At 43.2% G+C, this 22701-nt stretch overlaps 1 protein-coding gene across 3 annotated transcripts in view; it reads right to left on the minus strand.

The window, feature by feature from the left end:
- STON1 (stonin 1) overlaps positions 1-20743 on the minus strand; it is a 62094-nt gene extending 41351 nt beyond the window's left edge. The window contains exon 1 of one of the 3 annotated variants that reach the window (XM_075267026.1): positions 20524-20743. The gene's annotated coding sequence lies outside the window, so the exon portion shown is untranslated. Of the gene's footprint in view, positions 1-3918; positions 4247-20441 lie in introns of those variants that run through there. The other 2 variants (XM_075267025.1, XM_075267028.1) reach the window with 2 other exon arrangements.
- Between the last annotated feature and the right edge of the window lie 1958 nt (positions 20744-22701).

A 22701-nucleotide genomic window follows, 5' to 3' on the forward strand; every position in this document is an offset into this window, starting at 1 on the left:
CTAAAAATAAATTGCTTTTATCTTTAAAGGGATCCTATCAATTAAACTCAATTTTTTGTCCCTAACATGTAGGAATAGCCTTAAGAAAGTCTATTCTTCTCCTACCTTTAGATGTCTTCTCCGCGCCCCCGGTTTTCGTTGGTATGCAAATCAGTTCTCTTGCAGCACTGGGGGCGGACCCCAGCACTCAAACAGCACTGGGGGTGTCCCCAATGCTACGAGAGAACTCTCCAGCGCCGCCTCCATCTTCTTCAGGAAAAGGCTCTCCTTGCGTCTTCTTCCAGTGGTGGCTCCAAACTTTTAGGCCTTGGGCAGCCGACTGCGCATGCCCACTGGCCACAAGTAAATGACCACTTACAATACTGTGTAAGCAGCCATTTTCTTGTGGCCGGTGGGCATGCGCAGTGGGCTTTGCCCTAGCCCTGAGGCCTAGAAGTTTGATGCCACCACCAAAAGAAGACCCGTTCCTGAAGAAGATGGAGGCGGCGCTGGAGAGTTCTCTCGCAGCATTGGGGACGCCCCCAGTGCTGCGAGAGAACTGATTTGCATACCAACGAAAACCGGGATTTCTACCGTACGGCGACGCGGAGAAGAAATCTAATAGTAGGAGAAGAACAGCCTTTCTTAAGGCTATTCCTACGTGTTAAGGACAAAAAATTGAGTTTTAATGATAGGATCCCTTTAAGACACCTCTTCTTATCTATAAAGGAACATGTCTAAAGTAACCATGCGCTGTCTCTCTTTGTAAATGTGGTGGATTCCTAGGGAGTATATACATGACCTTATTACCAACATTGCACCCCTATATGGTTTCGGCCCCAAACTGTACCACTGGGTGCCTCCTACTTTATGCAGTATTTTTGCATTCTTTCATGGATTCCTCCAGAATGTGGGAGGACAAAAAAAATCATGAAAAAAAATCATCCGAGAACCAGTTGTCATGTGTAGTAGACCAGAAGAAAAAGATTTTTCCACCACCAAGAAAGCAGCTGCGACAACATGAAAGCGCCTCCGTCACGTAATCTCTGTATATTTGGATTTACACTCCTGTGCTACCAAATTGGAGAAAAAAATACCTTTTTTTAGCCAAAATCCAACAACAAAAGACTTTTCTAACCACCAGTAAAACCGTCAGGGCCAATTTCCTAAACAAACTGTAATTCCTAAGTGGATTTCAAAGCCATCTGTTTAGCGAACCGGCTAAAAAAAAAGTGTTTTTCCAAATAATTTATACTACAGTCTCCGATAACATCGTCCCTTTAACTTCTTCCAGGTATATTATTATAGTCTACTCATAACAGATGTAACCTTGAGTCGGAGGCAGATGTAGCAGAGCTGAATTTGTTGCGTAGCTATAATAATAAACTATGTACAAAGCATATACAGACACGTGAGGGCTCCTGTACATACACAAGGTGCGGGTCCCGTCCACCGCACCTTGATATTGACATCTTCTCCTACATAAAGGGAATCGGAAAAGTTGAAAAGCTGAAATATTTGCAGGGTCTTGCTGGGCAATCTGTTTTCTGCCTGTATGTCTATCAGTTTTTCTGCTGCTAATAGCTCCATTTAAAAGAATTGACCCCATAATAGACAATGGGGTCCACCAGGCGCCTCTGATGGACCAGAACAACAGACATAAAACAGCAGATGTGAACATAAAGTAAGTTGTCTGACAAGTTAGTGACCATTTCATATTATTTGAGGCTAGATTGGCCTGGACTGCTAAAACGGTTATCTGCGGACACAGAGGTGAGGCGGTGCCTCAGGCGGCACTATGGAGGGGGCGGAAGCCGCTTCAACTTGATTTTTTTTTATTTATTTGTTTTAAACTAGCGCAGGACAGGGCCGCCTTGAAAAAAAAACCGAGCGGCCCTCTACTCAGCTGGTTTAGACCTCTTATTGTCGGGTGAAAGGAGGAGCGGCGGCAGCAGGAGCAGCGGCAAGCTAGGTAAGTAACATACTTAATAGGCTGCTACCTGCTGGAGTATCCACAGCAGATAGCGGCCTATTTACCTTCCTCCTCTTTTCAGTCCACCGAGTATAATAATTGGAGACCCAGGGGAGGTGAGAGAACATAATAAACAGTGTTACTCACCTCTCTGGGGTCTGATGTTAATCCTAGCAGGCTTCAGGCCTGTATGGTAATGTCCCAGACATCACGTACGGACATTACCATACAGGCCCAAACCTGTGCTAGCAGTACCATGCAGGCCCAAAGCCTGTGCTAGCAGTACCATACAGGCCCGAAGCCTGTGCTAGCAGTAACAAGTTGTTACTGCTATCACAAGCTTCGGGCCTGTATGGTACTGCTAGCACAGGCTTTGGGCTTGTATGGTAATGTCCCAGACCACGTGACATCTAGGACATTACCATACAGGCCCACAGCCTGCTAGGATTAACATCGGATCCCAGAGAGGTGAGTAACACTGTTTATTATGTTCCATCACCTCCCCTGGGTCTCCAATTATTATACTCGGGGTCTGAAAAGACACCCGAGAATAATAATAGTTCATGGGTGGCCCACTATGGGGCACAAGAGTTGGGTGGGCAACTGTAGGGCATAATAAAGGTTGCAGGGTTCAATGTGGCCCCTGCAACCTCTCTTATGCCACAGAGTGGCCCCCTGCAACCTCTATTATGCCCCACAGTCTATTGTGCCACTGTGGGGCATAATATAGGCTTCAGGGCCACTGTGGAACATAAGATAGATAGATAGATAGATAGATAGATAGATAGATAGATAGATAGAGGTTGGGTGCTGGAGAAGTGAGGAGTCAAAGATGTCTGTGATGCAAACTTTACAGAGTCAAGTCATATTTGGAAGAAGTGGTCATGGCGGACCAAAGGGAAGAGACGGGAAATGTGGGAAGACGTCTCCTGTAAGTATTACTGCACAAAATATTACTGCATTGTAGTCACTGTGATGTCACCACTAGCACCCTCTCTGCTGCCTGAGGCGGACGATCAAAAGATGAACACCGCACCCTTCCTTTTGATTGTCCGCCTTAGGCAACAGAGAGGCTAGGCTCACCACTGTGTGGACCCCTGCAGACCCCATAGACTATTACGGGATATGCCGGTGGCCATCGGGTTTCCGACACTTTTATACTGAAACTGGCAGAGAGAAAAGTCTTCTGTGCAGGACTTTTCTCTCTGATGATTTTTGGCGTTTTTTGCTGCGGAGTTTCTGGCATAGATATGAACTTAGCCTTATCTGCAAAACAGATGGATAAAGAGAGCAACCCTGGTAATCAAGGGGTTTACAGTCCATCTGTTTTGGTCTATGGAGGTGAAGGGGTTAATAAGAGAATCCCTATTAGGCAGCCTCACAGTCTGTCGTGTGAATCTAACCTAAGTCTCTCCCTGGCTAGAACAACCGTATTAGCTTGACTTTTGGATATGGGACGTCCCTCCTTCCTAAAACCACCCAAACTACGGTAAACATTGACTTTGGAATAAATGCACAAAAAAACTTTAGGCCCCATGTTGCAAAAATGCAGCTTTTTTGTTGCAGATTTTTGCTGCGTTTTTTTTTTTTTTTTTTTTTTTTGAGGCAAGATCAAGAATGGCTACTTCTGACTATGGCTCAAAAAAAATGCAGCAAAATCTGCAACGAAAAAATGCTGCGTTTCTGCAACATGAGGCTTTAGCCTAAAATGACCTCTGTGCACGATGACAATCTCAACTCTGCTGCACAACACAAACTCAGCCCTGCTATGCCTGGAATTATACAGTACGCTGATCGGGTTTAGGCCTGAAAAACAGGAATAGATGAGAAAATCCTTAACTTCGAAGCATTTAACAAATCCAAACAAATCTGAACATCTGTTATAAACAAGAGCGGGTAAGAAAGAAAAAAAGGGAGGGGGGAATAAAGGGAAAAAACTAAAAAAAAACGAGTGCCTTCGAACTTACACAAGCATTTAATTTGCATGCACTCTTTTCCAGTAAAAATGTTCAGCCCCGTGGATACGAGAGTTCGCCAGCTGTGACCATGAATCACATAAACAGCGCGGCTTCATAAAATGGCAAAAGGAACAGGAGTTTTATCAGCGAGCTAAATCAGGCAGAAAGGCCGCACCAGTGGGAAGGTCAGCGCGGGCCCCGGGGCTATAAAGCACTGCCAGGCTTTGTGGCGAGCGTCACATTACCCACTATGCATGGATTAATACATCCCTCTCGTTTGCAAGCCACGGACGCTCCCAGTAGATACACACTTCATTAAATCCCTCACTTCTCCAATCCTTCATATTTATAGTGTTTTCAATACTCACAATCTGATACCCACAAAAATTACAGAACTCCGGAGGTTCTTTCAGGTTCTTCTCCACGGCCTCAATTCATTCAATGCTTTTTTTTTTTTTGCAGCCTGACGACGCTTTCTGTCTAAGGCCGTTTTAGGAATTAAATTTTTATTGACTTTAAATGGAATTGTAAACCCCCCCCCCTAAACTTTACAACAATACATCAGGTTTACCGCCATGGCATTTTAAATGGACATGTCGGGTTTGCAGCTAATGGTGATGCATATTAATGTCCTTGTGGGATGTATAAATAAGCATTGCATTATAGTTAAAGGGATGGACCGATGCCGCACGAGTTCCTAGGTGGACTGTGGTATTGCAGGTCAGTGGAGGTGGATTAGGAGACACAATCCATGCATAGGGTTGTAGGTGGATTTCTAATGCTAAGCAATCTCATTCAGGCTGGGGCGAAAATGCAACGGCAAAAAAATGTTGCATTTTACATTACCTGCAAAGTGGATAGGATTGCAGCTAATCCCATATACGCCTTGCAATATCAGCGCGCCTAAGGCTGCATGCACTCGGAGTTACGCCGGGCTTGTAAAAATACTCATTCACAGCCGTACACGCGAGCGCTGTGGACGGCTCCCGAACACTTCCCATTCACTTCAATGGGAGCGCTCATAATGCTGCTGGAGTTTTGGGGACCTAAATCTGTTGACCTCAAGTCCTGTACGTACTTATTAATTCAATTGGAGATCAGTGGGGGTTGCGACACCTGGGGACTATGACATTCATTGGTCACTGGTCTGTTCTCTTCAAGTGAATGGGCTGAGCTGCAACACCAAGCATAGTCGCTGTGCAAATGGGCAGTGTTGCAAAAAGATACCCAAACGTTGCAAATTCTTCAAACAGTTGATGGGCAGGATGCCGATTCTCCACTGATCTGAGTTTGATCACCTATCCTAGGGTTACGTATCAATTATTAAAAGGGGTAGAGCAGGACTTCAAAAATATGGCTTCTTCTCAGGAAGTGACATCATGTCGTTGGTTGGTCACATGGCCAGGCTACAGCACAGTCCAATTCATTTTAATGGAGCAGAGATGTGGCACTGCCATGTGACCAATGAATGGGAAGTCAATTCCAGAGAAGAAAGCAGCCGTGTTTTTGAAGTCCTGCACAACTCCTTTAAGGGTTCACCTCTTCTAGGCTATGAAGCCATCCTGCACTTGTGCGGGGAGTCGCTGAAGAATAGTTCAAGATTTATTTCCAGCAGATTAACATTAAAAAATCTCAGAAATCACAAGACAGACAGACCGAGGTCAACAGATTGGAGACCCCAAACCTCAGTACAAGCAGCCGGTTAAAGGGCCCCGAGCCGAGCCTAGTGATAGGAGCCTTGTACAGTAGACACAGTGGCTTCGGGATGGATGACGAGCACGAGTCAGATCTGTAAACTCCACACAATAAGGAAAGAAGAAAAACAAAACTTATGAAAAAAAAATAACGTTGTGGTCAATATTAAGCAGTTATTGGGGCGCATTTATGGTTCATTTTACAGCAGATATCTGGCATAATAAAAAAGTTGCAAACGTTGTGACTTTTATACTGTCCCCAAACAGCAGCTCTGCGGGGTCTGGACTATCAGGACTCTCGCAGATGTAATATTGACAATCTATCAATAGTTCATAGGTCACTCAATAACCTCTACAATAGTCTCCTTGCTGGTTTCCACATCTTCAGCCCAGCGTGCTCCTGCACATGACATCCTGACATTGTCTGGACATAACATGCAGCAGCAACTGAAAGTAGAGCCAGGGCTGATGGGAGAGGCCATTGTGGGGACCACGAGGAGCGCAGTATATTGTGTGTGGAGGGAGTAAGGGGAGCATTATACTGTGTTACACTAAGGGGATATTATACTATATGTATGGGCACTAATAGGACAGTATACTGTGCGGAGGCAGCAAGGGAGGTATTATACTGTGTCTAGGGGTATCAAGAGGACAGTATACTGTGTGCAGAGGGAGTAAGTAGAGTATTATACTCTGTGTAGGGGCAACAAGAGGACAGTATACTGTGTGCAGAGGCAGTAAGGGAGGTATTATACTCTGTCTAGGGGTAGTAGTATACTGTGTTACACAAGTGATATTATACTATATGTAGGGGCACTAAGGGGACAGTATACTGTGTGTGGAGGCAGTAAGGGGAGCATTATACTGTGTTGCACTAAGGAGGTATTATACTGTGTTTATGGCACCAAAAGGACAGTATTCTATGGAAGTAAGGGAGTATTATACTGTGTGTATGGATACCAAGGGGACAGTATACTGTGTGCAGAAGCAGTAAGGGTGCTATTGTACTGTGTGTAGGGACACTAAGGGGACAATATACTATGTGGGGGGGGGGCACTAAGGAGGTAGTACTAGGGGGGCCCCAGACTAAGTTTTGCTAGACGCCCCATAAATGGCAGTTCCACCCTTACAAACACAGTGCATATAGAGTGTCAATGGGAAATTTTACAGAACATCTTGAATAGATACCATTATACACATATACCGTATGAGAGCATTAGAAACAAGATAACACTTCTGCAGTTATATAACTTTGTAAGGGGCAAAACAAATGATAAAAAGTAAGCGTCTAATTTACCAAATCAATAAAGTCGCGGAGAGCAATAAAAAATGACAGTATAAAGAAAAAATGCAGCGCGTAAAAGACGAATAAAAGACAGCAACAACCGAGCGAGGCCCAACGCTGCCAAAAAAAGCAAAAATAATCCAAAAAATATTCTTCAGCTACAAAAATAATAGGAAACTTAAGTATGAAAGTGAGAACTAATCTGGGTGTAACGGCGGAGAAGGAGGCAGAAAAGTTCAATGTATTGTAGGGCTCCGTCTTTACTGTACTTAGAGGGAATCCAGTGACAGATGACACGACGAGGGATCACCGAAACTCTCAGTTAATTGTCGCCTGCTCAACCCGGTAAGAAGTGCAGAAAACACTAAAAATAGACAAGTCAGGAGTCCAGATGGTATATCTGCCGTCTGACAGCCTCCCTCCATGTCGTAAAGGAATTAAGTATAGGCAGATCTTTATTTGTAATATTTAAAGGGACCCCGTAACCAGGTTTCTGAGCTCTCTCTGAGGGGTGCACGCAGGGTGTCCCTCTCTAAGATTGGCGTACATGTCCCTTACTTATCAATATGACTTATTCATAAAATCACAGTCTAATCAGGTGTAGCACTAGGTATACGTTGTATGAGCCAAGAGTCCGTGTATTCTACCCTGGGGTGCATGTATTACTGTGTATAGGGAAAAGTCTGTCAATCAGTGATGAGTGGGAGGAGGGAGGGAGCTGCTCCTGAATACAGAGGACTCCAAAACATTAGCAACATCATTGAATGGACTCCACTGCAATTGTATATTGCCCAGTATGTGACACAGCACTATCTTCAGGGCATCTGCTAGTATTTAGGATGCACTGGGATAGGACAGCAGATACCTGGTAATTGATTGACTTATGGGTTCTATAATGACAGGTTATGTTCCATAAAATCTATCCAAATTGAAGTAGAAAAAGGGACTATTAGTCGGTAGAAAGCATACTGGAAATGCAGGAAAATAGGTGGGTCAGGACGGGCATCATGTCACTTTATGGAGGCCACATCAATGGGCTCTTACCCAGCTAAACCAGTGCCCTGCTCTGCACTGATGAGGGGCGAGAACCCTGAAATAGCTGTCTATTTTTCAGAAGTGATTTTCTGGTTTACACCCCAAGTCAATTCAAAAGACTTCTTGAAAGCTATGCATGAATTTATAGGGAAGAACTTTCCAAAAAGTGGCGCTAGAGACCCAGTTTTCTTCTTTCCATCCATGAAATCTTATTTTATATCCAAGTTACACTTGCAGGAAGTATTTGGCAGAACAGGGCAGGGAGGTTGTTCCTGCCGCCATCTTGGAGAACTAAGCCCAGATCTTCCGTGGGTGTAGGCTTCTCCAATCCTTCTGTCTCTCCATGTCATCCCTAAAAATTTTGCATCTTATTGGCCTGTGACCATGACGAGAGGGCATCTTATTAATCTACTTATCTGCAGGAAGGAAGGTTTCCCATTGTCCTAGACAGGATTATTTATATAGTTACATAGTTACATAGTAGATGAGGTTGGATAAAGACATCAGTCCATCAAGTCCAACCTATAACCCTACAATCCCTACAGTGTTGATCCAGGGGAAGGCAAAAAACCCCATGAGGCTCATGGCAATTGCACAGGATCCCAAAAGAGAAATCCATCTCTGCAACAGCTGTATTCATAGCATGCAATATGGAACCTATAGAATTGTTTGCATAAAAAAGTGCAATCCTGTTCATTTTGCATAATGTAATCTGTTTCTGCATCTTGCTATGCATTGTTACGCCTTCCAATATTATATATATTATCCACATGATGTCCATTATGCCGATCCCCGCTTGACTGACAGCTACTCAGCAACATTTAGTCATGCTAATTGGTTCACTTGTCTGTGAAACATGTGCAGCCATGCAAAAAATAGGCCTATTCCATCATTAAATAAGAGGAATTGGCTTCTACACCGCTGGTTTGCATATTTCCACATTCATAACTAATCCCCATTGTCTCCTAAAAGTGTCTGGGTCCTAAATTCACCTGCAGACTCTACAAGCTGCTGCTGTTCCATCACCGCTGGTAGATTTGGCTTCGTACGGTGAGCTGACATTGTCATCTGCCAAGTGTGTGCCGCTATGTATTGCCGCCAGGTAGAAAAGCTCACGGGACCGAACCACCGTGGACATTATATATTCCAGTTGGGTAAGATAGTGTGTCAGTCCTTATACTTGTGAAATGTCCCTTATAGGATTGTACAGGGGTCCCATTCTTCTATGTATTAACAGTGTGAGAGTTCATAGGAACCGATATCCTATAGGAAATATTACTTGGCTCCATTCACAAAGTCCTAAAACAGCCACAACTTTTTTGCCTTGCCCCCTGGCTCAGTGCTGGAGGCCATATCAGTATTCGGCTGACTGGCTCTTGCCTTGCACTAGATTCCTCCAAACGTGGTTGCCTGAAGACACGATTTTAGGCGGAATGTGGCGGAGTCTCCGATAGAGAAAGTAACCTTAGACTGGAGGAGAGTTCGGTGTTTATGGTGGTGTCCTGACTCTTCCTCGGCCATTGACGTCAAGACAAGCAAGGATCAGGCTACTGAGTTTCAACATGACCAATCCTTTGGTTCTCAAAAAGGAGAAGCAGAGACGGAACGTGAAGCTCCTGCGCCAAAACATAATCTGTTCCAGAATCCCCAACCATAATGTCTTGGTCTCATCATAAGGAGAAGACACATCTTATGGGGCCACCTAAGACTCCAGGGTCAAGGTGCAACACTATCCTCCGCACCCCATCAAACTACACCTCCAAAGATAAGCCACCACCAGAGGTATCTGGCAGCCATGACAGTCACTTACTCCCCTCTCCCCATTCACAATACATCGGTAGCCTCAGCCAAATCTAGCCTGCACGTGTATGGAGGTTTTTGGGAAATAATTGTTGGCTGTATGAGATCATGGTAGAGAAGGCCACATCATAAGCTCTGCTACTTTATATCTTGATTACTTTGTGTTTGAGGACTCTAATCTTGGTTTCGGCAGGATCAGTAGACTACAGATGACGGCGGGAGGCGCTAGTTATTTACATTCCTTCATCCGCCAACACAGCTTATGATCTGGGCGTCCATGTCTACGGCGAGTCTATTAGTCATTTAGCATAGCATTTACTTAAAGCATCCGTACAAATATCCGAAGAGCAAATGTTAATGAAAGGGAAATAACCCCGTGTTTTCCGCATCCAATGCCGATATGGTGTCATCCACATCGGGAGGGACTCTAATTTGCCGTTTCCCGACACATCGCCCGGATAAGTAAACCTTAGTCCCTGATGTCAGAGTGACAGCCATTCCCGGCCTGCAGAGCTCTGCACAGCTTGCCGGTAACAGGAGGGATCTGTCTGATAGATGGCGAGACCTCATTTCCTACATCTAAAATATAATTCTGCGGAGAAAAAATGTTCCAAGATAATAATGAAGATGATGAGACATTACTGTCCCAATTGTTGTGCCGTCTATCGTGTCTCTCTAAGATAGCGGGTAGCGCCTGCCAAAACCATAATGGTGCGTTTCCTCATTATTACCCATTTTCCATTACACTGTGCATGTAAATCTCATCATTTCCACTGACATCAGAGCAGTTTACAATACATTGGTGTGGAATATATTGTATAGATGGCTAATAGTACTAAGAATGCAAGGAACAGAGTAAATAAGAGTTCTCAAAGTGGTGGAGAGGTCACAAAGGGCATCAAACTCTGCATGAACCTACATTGCATGTGCAAGAAATCCTGGTATTATATGAATTCTAGCCTACAGTTCTCCCTGTGCAGATGCTATCTCTAGTGTTCAGTTCTCCCTGAGCACACGCATTGCACACAAGAAGAAGAAGAGGAGAATCTGTTACCCAACTTTTCTTCAATCACTCAAAACTAGAGATGAGCGAGTACTATTCGAAACTCCCATATTGAATAGCACGCACCCATAGGAATGAATGGATGCAGCCGGCATGCAGGGGGTTAAGCGGCCGGCTGCCGGCAAAGTCTGCGTGCTGGCCGCTTCCATTCATTCCTATGGGTGTTAGGGAATTGCTTAGATGACAATTCCCCAGGAGCTGCTGGAGAACCCTGGAGGAAGGGCCATAAGAGACAGTGAGACCTAAGCTGAAGCCCCCCACTGTCCCTTCCTCTTGTCAGGCCCTATCCTACGTAATAGGCGGCAACTTGGAGACGATCCCTTCCTGTATATGTGACACACAAAACACAGACGAGACAAATAACAACAAAGGGAGGTCAGCTAGTCAAGGGTCAGTAACAGTCGAGCAATGCAGTGCCAAATCGGAGTCCAAAAGAATAGTCAATAGGAAAACCCAGAGGTCAAGGATAAGAATACAGGTAACAAAACAGCAAGAGAAAGCCAGCACGCACGAGGCAATAACAGGCACCAGTGTGAATGTGAGCCAAGACTAAATAGGGGAGGATGAACCCGCCCTGGACCTGACAGGAAGGCAGGCTGTCAATCACAGGGAATGACCAAATTTAATTACTTGATGGACAGAGACAGACAAGGGTAGAAGACGGGTGTGGTGCAAATACAATCACAGAACTACCAAAAACTCAGTGCAACCAAAAACTCTAAGCAAGGAACTAAACTACACATCTATAAGTAGTATCTATAAGTAGTATCTATAAGTAGTATCTATACAGCAGTATCTATACAGTAGTATCTATACAGTAGTATCTATAAGTAGTATCTATACAGCAGTATCTATAAGTAGTATCTATACAGCAGTATCTATACAGTAGTGTCTATACAGTAGTATCTATAAGTAATATCTATACAGTAGAATCTATACAGTAGTATCCATAAGTAGTATCTATAAGTAATATCTATACAGTAGTATCTATACAGCAGTATCTATAAGTAGTATCTATACAGTAGTATCTATACAGCAGTATCTATAAGTAGTATCTATACAGTAGTATCTATAAGTAGTATCTATACAGCAGTATCTATAAGTAGTATCTATACAGCAGTATCTATAAGTAGTATCTATACAGCAGTATCTATAAGTAATATCTATAAGTAGTATCTATATAGTAGTATCTATAAGTAGTATCTATACAGCAGTATCTATAAGTAATATCTATACAATAGTATCTATACAGTAGTTCTCCATGTAGTGGGGTTCATCCTAAATGGATGTGCGTTCTTTTGGCACCGCCATAATGACCATGTGTGCCGGAGCCCTCCGAGGCTTTTTTGCTGGCAGCGAGAGGTAAGGACTTTAGAACAGAACATATTTTCCCATGAAGTGAGGTCAGAACAAATCCTCAGCTGTAAGAGCACTGGAAAGATTCCCCTACTGCCAACCAAGAAAGATTTCATGGAGTCATGGAAGGAGAAGTAGTTCTGGAAGATTTACTGGAAATGGTGCGGGCACTAAATGACATTGGAGTGCTAATGCAGGAAGCGAGTGCCATATGTGGATTCGGAGGGGGGGGGGTTGCTCCTTTGAAAATAAGTTGGCAGATGTCTCAATGGGGTTTTTTTTGTCTTGCTCTTCTTGATGTTCACAGACTCTTGTCTTTATGCACTGGGCTATATACATGAATGAGAATGGATATGGTGCGTGACAACCCAAGATACAACGATCTATTGAATGTACAGTATATGGCAATCTGTTGCAATGGAATTCATCTGTTCATCCACTGACTTCCTGGTGAGCATGTGACAAACTTGTGATTATGACCAGCAGCCAATCAGAACAGGCAGAGCTGCAGAGGAGGGAGACTACAGCAGCTTGGACCAATGATGAGACAGGAGGCGTGTCTCAGACTTCCCCAGACTACCATATACACTGTAGCTAAGCAGTAGTCACAGGTCACAACTCTGTTCTAATGGAATGAGCAGAAAAAAAGAAACAAAAACAGAAAAAACAACCAAAGAGCAAGAACTGAGAAAAACAGATAGCCAGTAAACATTATCTCTACAGTAGGCACAGGCTTACAAATCATTTGGACAGTTGTTTTAAGAGACTAATTCCTGGCAAAGTGCGACTGTCATGTGACCTTGAGAGCAAATACAGAACGGTCCGGCTTACGCAGCAGAAGGAATGGTTTGTATCTGTCCAGGGAACTTCTCATGATGGATTTTAATTAACAAGTTCAATTGGAAACTACAAAACAACTGAACATAAAATCACATTTTATGTAGAAAACTTATTAAACTAATTTGTTTTAAAAGGCACAAAGATTTCTTTCGTCCTCTAATGTCTGGGGAGCGCTCAGTTTATTGCTGATCTCATGTACTAATAACCGTGTAGAATAATTCAGCAGACAGCGACCTAATACAAGAGCAGGTCAGGAGATGCCGAAGAGGAGGGAAAGTCATTCAAAGGGATGAACCAAGAAATAAATCTACAGGACATTATACAGGAGAAAGGAGATTTCACTGGATTTCCAGATTACACAACAACATACAGGTGGGTGAGAGATATGGACAGGGCAGATTAGGTTATATGATAGAGGAGAGAAGCTGAGCTGTGTGATATATAGGTTATAGGATAGAGGAGAGAAGCTGAGCTGTGTGATATATAGGTTATAGGATAGAGGAGAGAAGCTGAGCTGTGTGATATATAGGTTATAGGATAGAGGAGAGAAGCTGAGCTGTGTGATATATAGGGGTATAGGATAGAGGAGAGAAGCTGAGCTGTGTGATATATAGGATTATAGGATAGAGGAGAGAAGCTGAGCTGTGTGATATATAGGGGTATATGATAGGAGAGAAGCTGAGCTCTGTGATATATAGGGTTATAGGATAGAGGAGAGAAGCTGAGCTGTGTGATATATAGGGGTATATGATAGAGGAGAGAAGCTGAGCTGTGTGATATATAGGGGTATAGGATAGAGGAGAGAAGCTGAGCTGTGTGATATATAGGGTTATAAAATAGAAGAGAGAAGCTGAGCTGTGTGATATATAGGGTTATATGATAGAGGAGAGAGGCTGAGCTGTGTGATGTATAGGGTTATATGATAGAGGAGAGAAGCTGAGCTCTGTGATATATAGGGTTATATGATAGAGGAGAGAAGCTGAGCTGTGTGATATATAGGGGTATATGATAGAGGAGAGAAGCTGAGCTGTGTGATGTATAGGGTTATATGATAGAGGAGAGAAGCTGAGCTCTGTGATATATAGGGTTATATGATAGAGGAGAGAAGCTGAGCTGTGTGATATATAGGGGTATATGATAGAGGAGAGAAGCTGAGCTGTGTGATATATAGGGGTATAAGATAGAGGAGAGAAGCTGAGCTGTGTGATATATAGGGGTATAGGATAGAGGAGAGAAGCTGAGCTGTGCGATATATAGGGATATATGATAGAGGAGAGAAGCTGAGCTGTGTGATATATAGGGTTATATGATAGAGGAGAGAAGCTGAGCTGTGTGATATATAGGGGTATATGATAGAGGAGAGAAGCTGAGCTGTGTGATATATAGGGTTATATGATAGAGGAGAGAAGCTGAGCTGTGTGATACATAGGGGTATAAGATAGAGGAGAGAAGCTGAGCTGTGTGATATATAGGGTTATAGGATAGAGGAGAGAAGCTGAGCTGTGTGATATATAGGTTATATGATAGAGGAGAGAAGCTGAGCTGTGTGATATATAGGGTTATATGATAGAGGAGAGAAGCTGAGCTGTGTGATATATAGGGTTATAGGATAGAGGAGAGAAGCTGAGCTGTGTGATATATAGGTTATATGATAGAGGAGAGAAGCTGAGCTGTGTGATATATAGGGTTATATGATAGAGGAGAGAAGCTGAGCTCTGTGATATATAGGGTTATGTGATAGAGGAGAGAAGCTGAGCTGTGTGGTATACAGATTTATGTGATAGAGAGGGAGAAGCCGTATCTTTCTGTATCCTTTTCTCTGATCGGGCAGCCTAGGTCACATGGATATGTTTAGGTTCCCATTATACATTGATGGTTTAGCTTATGTTGATATACTGTTTTGATTCATGTTTGATTCTTATATTACACATATCCCTGCATCACATTCACCCAGTATAAGCCCATGGAGCTTCCTTTTGGCCCCCATTGGACTGGTTTGCATTGGTATCACTTTTTAAAACTTTTGCAGCAGACGGACGCTCCTTCCATCGATACAGACTAGACATTCACTTTTCATTCCCATCACACATTGGACACATCATCAATACGGTCTAATATCCTATTGTAATGGGTTATAGATTATATATGAATCATCCCATAAGATACAGACCCTAGTGTTTGGCCCGGAGGCCCCAAAGTCACCTCCACATAGACCTTTGGGTCCCGTCATGGTGTCCCAGCCTGGCCACATATCAGGGCCAACCTCACCACGTGTGCGGCTCCTGCCACTATGACTTATGGGGAATGCAAAATAAAAAATTCCTCCATATAAAGCAAAGTTCACATATTCCGCTCGTATTGCGCTGCAGACAGGAAATGTAAGGAACATTTAGTTGCTGGGATAGAAGACATCTGCCTTCCTGTCACAATGACTTGTCCTGTATTGTAAGTAGGGCTTGTTGAGCGATCGCATCTAGTAAGTGAAGACATCCTGACAACGGCGCAGCGCGCAGCAATAATAGTGGCAATGACTATCAACGCTTTCCCATCAACAAAATTACTTCCCTTTATAAAAAATGCATCATCTATCCCACTGGCAAAAAAAAGAGACAGTTACAGTCGGGTGAGGATCGCGCTGAACCCATAATGTTGCTATTGTGTCCTTCAGAAGTCATTTCTGGATACAGATGAGTAGTGGGAAGAATTTCGGCTAAAGCAATAACATCAGTAGAAGAGAAAACCCGCTGTAATATTGCACCGTAACTTGTAGGGCGAGTAACAAGGCGCAAGTGAATATGGGAGTGGGATCGATAAATTAGGAAGGTCTCGTTCACTGCTAGAAACTGGTTCCTGAAATTTTCAGAAATTTGCATACGAACACAAAATGTCTAAAAGTCTGAAATAAAAAAAAAAAAGATGACAAGTATCAACAGTTACAGGGGTTCTCCATCCCGAATATATTCATGATACTGAATAGGTGATCCGTTTCTGATCCTTGGGTGTGTGACACCCAGACCCTGCACAGATCTGCTGATCCAAGTGTCGAAAGCTGCAGTTTCACTGCACCAGCAATATACATTGGTTCAATGCAGGGTCCAAGTGTCCGACCCCACAGATCAGATACTGATGACTTACCTGGTGGATAGTATCAGTATCTTAAATACATTTGCATACCTCCCAACCGTCCCGGAGAATGGGCGGAGTCAACATAAAGTGGGCGGAGCTAATTTTGTCCTGTTCTTCAAAAGTTGGGAGGTATGTAATTGGGACCAGAAAACCCCTTTAAATCCTCCCTCATCTTCAGCACCACCACTCTGGTGGTCTTTCCAGATCCTGCAGCAATGATATCACGTGCATCATTCACGGGACTGCTGGGGCCAATCACTGGCCTCAATGGCGACCCTTCAATATACAGTGGCTGTTACGTAAAGTAGGGAATATGGAGAAGGATGAGAAACTAAATAAATGACCTTAGAGCAGAGAAAGGAAGTCTTGTCAATCTGCGCCCCTTAGGGATCGGGGCTTCAGTCTTGTTGCACCATTCAAACATTAAGGTAACATGGTGGCTACGTGGTTGACCCCGGTGTCTTGTAACACGTGGGTCTTTAGCATTGGCTATAGAGCATTGGCCACTCCATATGTGATACTACTCAGCCCTCTAGTACTGCTCACAGTTGGCTCAGCGCTCACCCTATATATTATCCATGCCTTAGGACTTCCATTGAAGGCAATGAAAAATGGAAGGTGGAAATTGCCCAATTAGTTTTAGGATGTCAGTTAAAATGATGGGTATGTAGGTGCCACAAAACCTTATGTATTGCTCCTCCAGCCCCGGCCTTACAACGCTGCAATAGGAGGTGTCAATACTTTTGAAACAAGCCAGTCTTCCCAATGACTGTACTGCAAGTATATTATATTTTTGCTATTATTCATTACCTTTGTGTAACTATACAGCTTCATGTACAGGTTGGATTCCAGGGAAAGTTGAAGGACCCGACTGACCATTACTTTGTCCCAACCCCTAGTAAATTTGGACTTGGCACCTGTGGCTGAACATTATGTTTTTACGACCATTATTAGTATATTTTAATCTACCAACCACTATTTTCCTGCACATTACTGTTTCATCTACCACTCACTGGTTCCTGCCTCCAGGCAATGAATTGATTAATCTACCACCCACCAGTCGCTGTACATCCCCTCCTCGCTTACGGCAGGTTTATCTACCACCCACGAGTTGTCGATAATTTTACTGGTCTGGATAATCAACCTCACGCTCCTTCCTGCCCGTCACACAGCGCCCTATGTACCCTGTCCCTTTCAGTGATGACGTCATCGAAAGCTCAAGTAGAGTATCGAGATATAGACACCACTCAGCGCTAACATAACAATCACCTGCCCAAAATGATGTAGGTCCTCCTCATGTTGCCAAGACGGACCTGTCACAGCTTGGTCTTCACAAGACCTGGGGTAGCACATCAAGACAACAGCAGATCTTTCAAGCAAAGTTGTATCAGGAAATTCCAGGGCTCTAATGCATAATCTTTAACAGGCCCTCAACTATTCTGTCATTACGACTGGCCTCCTCCAACTGAGAAGGGACATCTTATTGGCCCCTAAGGCTCCTGGGTCTGTATGCACCCTCTTGTATGTTCTGTAAGATGCAAGCTGTGACCTCCATGGATTAGACCTCCGACACCTCCAACACATTCCATACTTGTACGTTTGGATTGAGACCTGATAAATTTGGAGGACAAGTCAACACCTTGAGCTTTTTGTCATGTCCTTCATCCTTACTGAACACATATTGTACTGTCGCCATGAAGGGGTGCACGTGATCTGTACAATGGTTGGGTAGATAGTAAAAATGCTGCAACTAAAGACTTTCCGTACAACATTGTCCAGAACCTCAGACTACTTCCGCTGCTTCTTACTATAATGCTTTGGCTCCAGGCATCACATCTGTGTCTAAGTCTGTCTAAGACAGTGAACAAAAAAGTCCTGCAAGTACGACAAGTACGACATATTCATCCAGTGACGTGATGTAGAAAACACCGGATACCCAATGGACTCCACAAAAGTCAATCGGGAACCTCCAGATGGGTTGTTGTCCCTCACCAGACTGGTCTGCCTTAATGTTTAGTCCGGTCTTTTGCTGCTATGACGGAACAGAAGAAGGGACTAAGACAATACAGATGTGAACGCAGCCTTACTGATGTATACATCCGGCCATCCAAACATGGTGAAGATCATGTGTTAGATCAGGTCACCTTCCTCCATTATGCCATGGTCTAGGTCTGATGGGCACAGTGACTGGTCGGAGGCTACCTAGTCCCATCCACTGTGGGTCCAGACAAGTAGATTGTCTTGCCAGGCTTGTCCCCACTCCCCAGGGCCTCAGTGAGACTTGTGGCCCATGACCAGTGGGATCACTTTTACTAGGCACTAAAACTAGGGGCCCATGACCATTTGGATCACTTTTGGTACACACTGGTAACAACTCACAGGACTGTCCATTTTGGTGATCTGACCCTTGCACTTAATCATTTTCCCTGCTTGCAACATAAAATATATTGCCCCCCCCACCCCCCTTGCCAGTAGCCATCGTCACACAATAACCCATGTTATTCACTACATGATTGAATTAAAGGGGCTCCACGTTGTCTACCATTGCCCCAAATTCATTGTCCCCTAGCATTCCCAAGTTTCCTTGCTGCTGTCTCCACACTCTGGGAAGGTTTGCTGATGTGAGTCCTGCACTGGTGGCCACAATGGCAGTCATGGGTAGTCCTCTTATATTTGATGGGTGACACTCAGTCCCTCATCGTCGCTTGTAGAAAAAGTTTGCTTATTTGTTTGCACGCCTCGCACACTCGTCCAGACAGCTTGTCTGTATAGATACAATGCACACATAAAAAGGAACCATCGCAGCATGTCCATACAGATAAGCGGTGCACGGGGTGAATGTAAATAATCAGATCCCTGCATACAGTGCTCTGTGAGAGCAGATCGATTGTCAGCACAGAATTCAGTTTTACTCTATTCTATCATTTTGTATTATTATCCAACTTGTAGACGGCGCCCCCCATAGGCGTCGTACTTAGTTTCTGCCACCCAGGTTTTACTAGAACAGGGCACTGTTATTGCTATTATAAAGGGGTTCTCTTTATAATAAAGGGACATCCATGAATACACTGACAACTGGGAGTTACCAACTGGGGGGGTCCCTGCACGTTCTGACCCTGCCCGATCAGTACTGACACTATCAGACTGTGTAAGGAAACATCACATTTAAAGGAGAAATGGAAGCACCTAGTTGTCAATTTATTCTGACAATTATAGGAGGAATTAGGCCGGGGCCGCACGTGGCGTAAACAGAACAAACGCTGCGTTCTAGCAAATCCCATTCACACATTGCAAAAACATAAGCGCAGCGGGCATGCTGCGATTTCCAAAAACATTGCGATTTTGGAGATCACAGCATGCCAATTATACCTATGGAAATGCCACCAGTTTCCCTATAGGTATAATGGAAGCAGAAGGTCCACGGGTGAAGCCTTTGTGGGCTTTCTGTGAAAAGCTTGTTTGCTGCGGCCCATAACGTGGGGGCCTAACCTAAAATAGGAACGGCAAAGTGAAGGATCCCCCAGAATGATTAGTTTATGGGGAATACAAGTATTTACTAACAGAGACATGTCAGGAAAGGTGACGGATCCCCTTTAACTAATATAACTGAATGTGACAGTACAAAAGCAGCAAATTGTGACGGCCCGGGGCATCGGTGTATTATACAAGGGGTGCAATGCTGAAGAAGATAAAGGGAATTCTGTTCACGGCTCTGCTTTGTGAGTTTCAGGAATGTCTAAAGTATCCTGGACCAGACAAGTAGCCAAGCAAAAGCTAAAGGGTATCTGATCCAGATCTATTGGGATCCCGCGCCTACAGGTGGAGCGCTCTGGTTACAACATTATATATTGTCAGGTTTGCAGCACTTTTTTTCGTCCGGGATTTGGACTCCAACACAGAGGTGAACGTATCTTAACTTTGCATTAGTGACTGTCTTACTTTGCGTCCGACTTTTGCACCAGTTTTGCAGCATGTTAATCCCTACCCCCCTCCTAATAAGTCACTGCCAAGGAACAAAAAGTATCTAAAACACAGACAAAAATGTGTTAGTATAAGTATGTACGCTGGCATTGTGGGTGCAAATCAAGCCAGAATTCTGACACGTTTAGCTTAGTGAATCTCCCACATGACAATTTCAGCTCTGCTGCGTTTGTTGTTCAGCACTACACCATTGGACTGCATTGTCAGACCATTACAACCGTGCTCAAGTTTCCGGCAGTCCCATGTAAATCACAGAATAATGTAGTCAATATTACAGACAATGTAGTAGGGCCGAGTTTGTCACTTAGAAGTGTTTGTCACTTTGTGAGTCATAATAAAACTTTACGTTTACCTGCAGTCCTATGTAAAGCTACAGATGAGACATCCTGATGCCGAGACGGATTACATGGGGTAGAGGGAATTCTTGGACTCACTTGTTCTTAGTCGCTGGCTCTTGATGGGCAGGCGACAGGCCGGGGCTGTGCGATCCAGATGTGGGATGACTTAGTTCATCAGTAGCTGTTGGGTGTTGTGCGGTCGCCCTCAGGGACAGGGTGATGCTGCTGCTGCTGCTGCTGCTGCCCGTGATGTGGAGGGGGAGGCTGCATCTGACAGAGGAAGTTCTGCTCTGCAACAACAAGAGAAAGGGAAAAAAAAAAACTTTGCAGCCTGGAGAACTGTGTGCAGGAAGCAGAGACTTTCCAGGAGCGGCGGCGTGATGTCAGCCCCTGTGTGTCTGCACCAGGCCCAGGCTCATGTTCCCTCCAAGCTGGGGGCTCTGGAAAGGAAAGAGTTAAAAAGGGACCTGGTAATGAGAAGGACCCCTCCCCAAATAGACGCTTCCCAGTCTGCTGGATTATTAATTATTAACACTATCGTTTCCAGACAGTGCAATTTACAAAGATCAGGCGGCAAATAGAGGGAGATAGATAGATAGATAGATAGATAGATAGACAGACAGACAGACAGACAGACAGACAGACAGACAGACAGACAGACAGACAGATAGATAGATAGATAGATAGATAGATAGATAGATAGATAGATAGATAGGAGATAGATAGATAGATAGATAGATAGGAGATAGATAGATAGATAGATAGATAGATAGATAGATAGATAGATAGATAGGAGATAGATAGATAGATAGATAGATAGGAGATAGATAGATAGATAGGAGCTAGATAGATAGATAGATAGATAGATAGATAGATAGATAGATAGATAGATAGGAGCTAGATAGATAGATAGATAGATAGATAGATAGGAGATAGATAGATAGATAGATAGATAGATAGGAGATAGATAGATAGATAGATAGATAGATAGATAGATAGATAGGAGATCGATAGATAGATAGATAGATAGATAGGAGATAGATAGATAGATAGATAGATAGGAGATAGATAGATAGATAGATAGATAGATAGGAGATAGATAGATAGATAGATAGATAGATAGATAGGAGATAGATAGATAGATAGATAGATAGATAGATAGAAGATAGATAGATAGATAGATAGATAGATAGATAGATAGATAAATAGATAGATAAATAGATAGGAGATAGATAGATGATAGATAGATAGATAGATAGATAGATAGATAGATAGATAGGAGATAGATAGATAGATAGATAGATAGATAGATAGATAGATAGGAGATAGATAGATAGATAGATAGATAGATAGATAGATAGATAAATAGATAGGAGATAGATAGATAGATTATAGATAGATAGATAGATAGATAGATAGATAGATAGGAGATAGATAGATAGATAGATAGATAGATAGATGATAGATAGATAGATAGATAGATAGATAGATAGGAGATAGATAGATAGATAGATAGATAGATAGATAGATAGATGATAGATAGATAGATAGATAGATAGATAGATAGATGATAGATAGATAGATAGATAGATAGGAGATAGATAGATAGATAAATAGATAGGAGATAGATAGATAGATAGATAGATGGATAGATAGATAGATAGGAGATAGATAGATAGATAGATAGATAGATAGATAGATAGATAGATAGATAGATTAGACGTATTAGCTAGATATATAGACAAACATGAGATAGATACATTGATAAATTAGATAGACATATAGATACATAGATAAACTACCTGTATATACTCGAGTATAAGCTGAGGCCCCTAATTTTACCACAAAAAAACTGGGAAAACTTATTGACTCGAGTATAAGCCGAGGGGGGGGGGGGGGATGCAGCAGCTACTGGAAAATTTTAAAAATGGTCGGAGTTTTTGGGTGCAGTAGTTGCTGGGGAAGGGGAGGGGGTGTTTTGGTTGTCTCTGTCCCTTCCCTGAGTTTGAGGACTGTTTTTTTTGCCCCCACTTGGAATTCTGCCTGGCTGACTATAGGGGATCTGCAGTGCTCCTATTAACCCCTTCCCGATGGAACAGGAGCACTGCAGATCCCCTATATTCAGTAGACACAGGGAGACTTAATGTGCTTGTGTGTCACAGTCATTTTCTACTTTTATATGTATTGTTTTATTATATTTTTTAAAGTTTCTTTTTTTTTCACTATTTTATTTCTATTCTATACATTACTATTGCGGCTGGTCATAAACAACCC

Source organism: Leptodactylus fuscus, chromosome 3, assembly GCF_031893055.1.
Source record: "Leptodactylus fuscus isolate aLepFus1 chromosome 3, aLepFus1.hap2, whole genome shotgun sequence".
In the NCBI taxonomy this organism is placed as follows: domain Eukaryota; kingdom Metazoa; phylum Chordata; class Amphibia; order Anura; family Leptodactylidae; genus Leptodactylus; species Leptodactylus fuscus.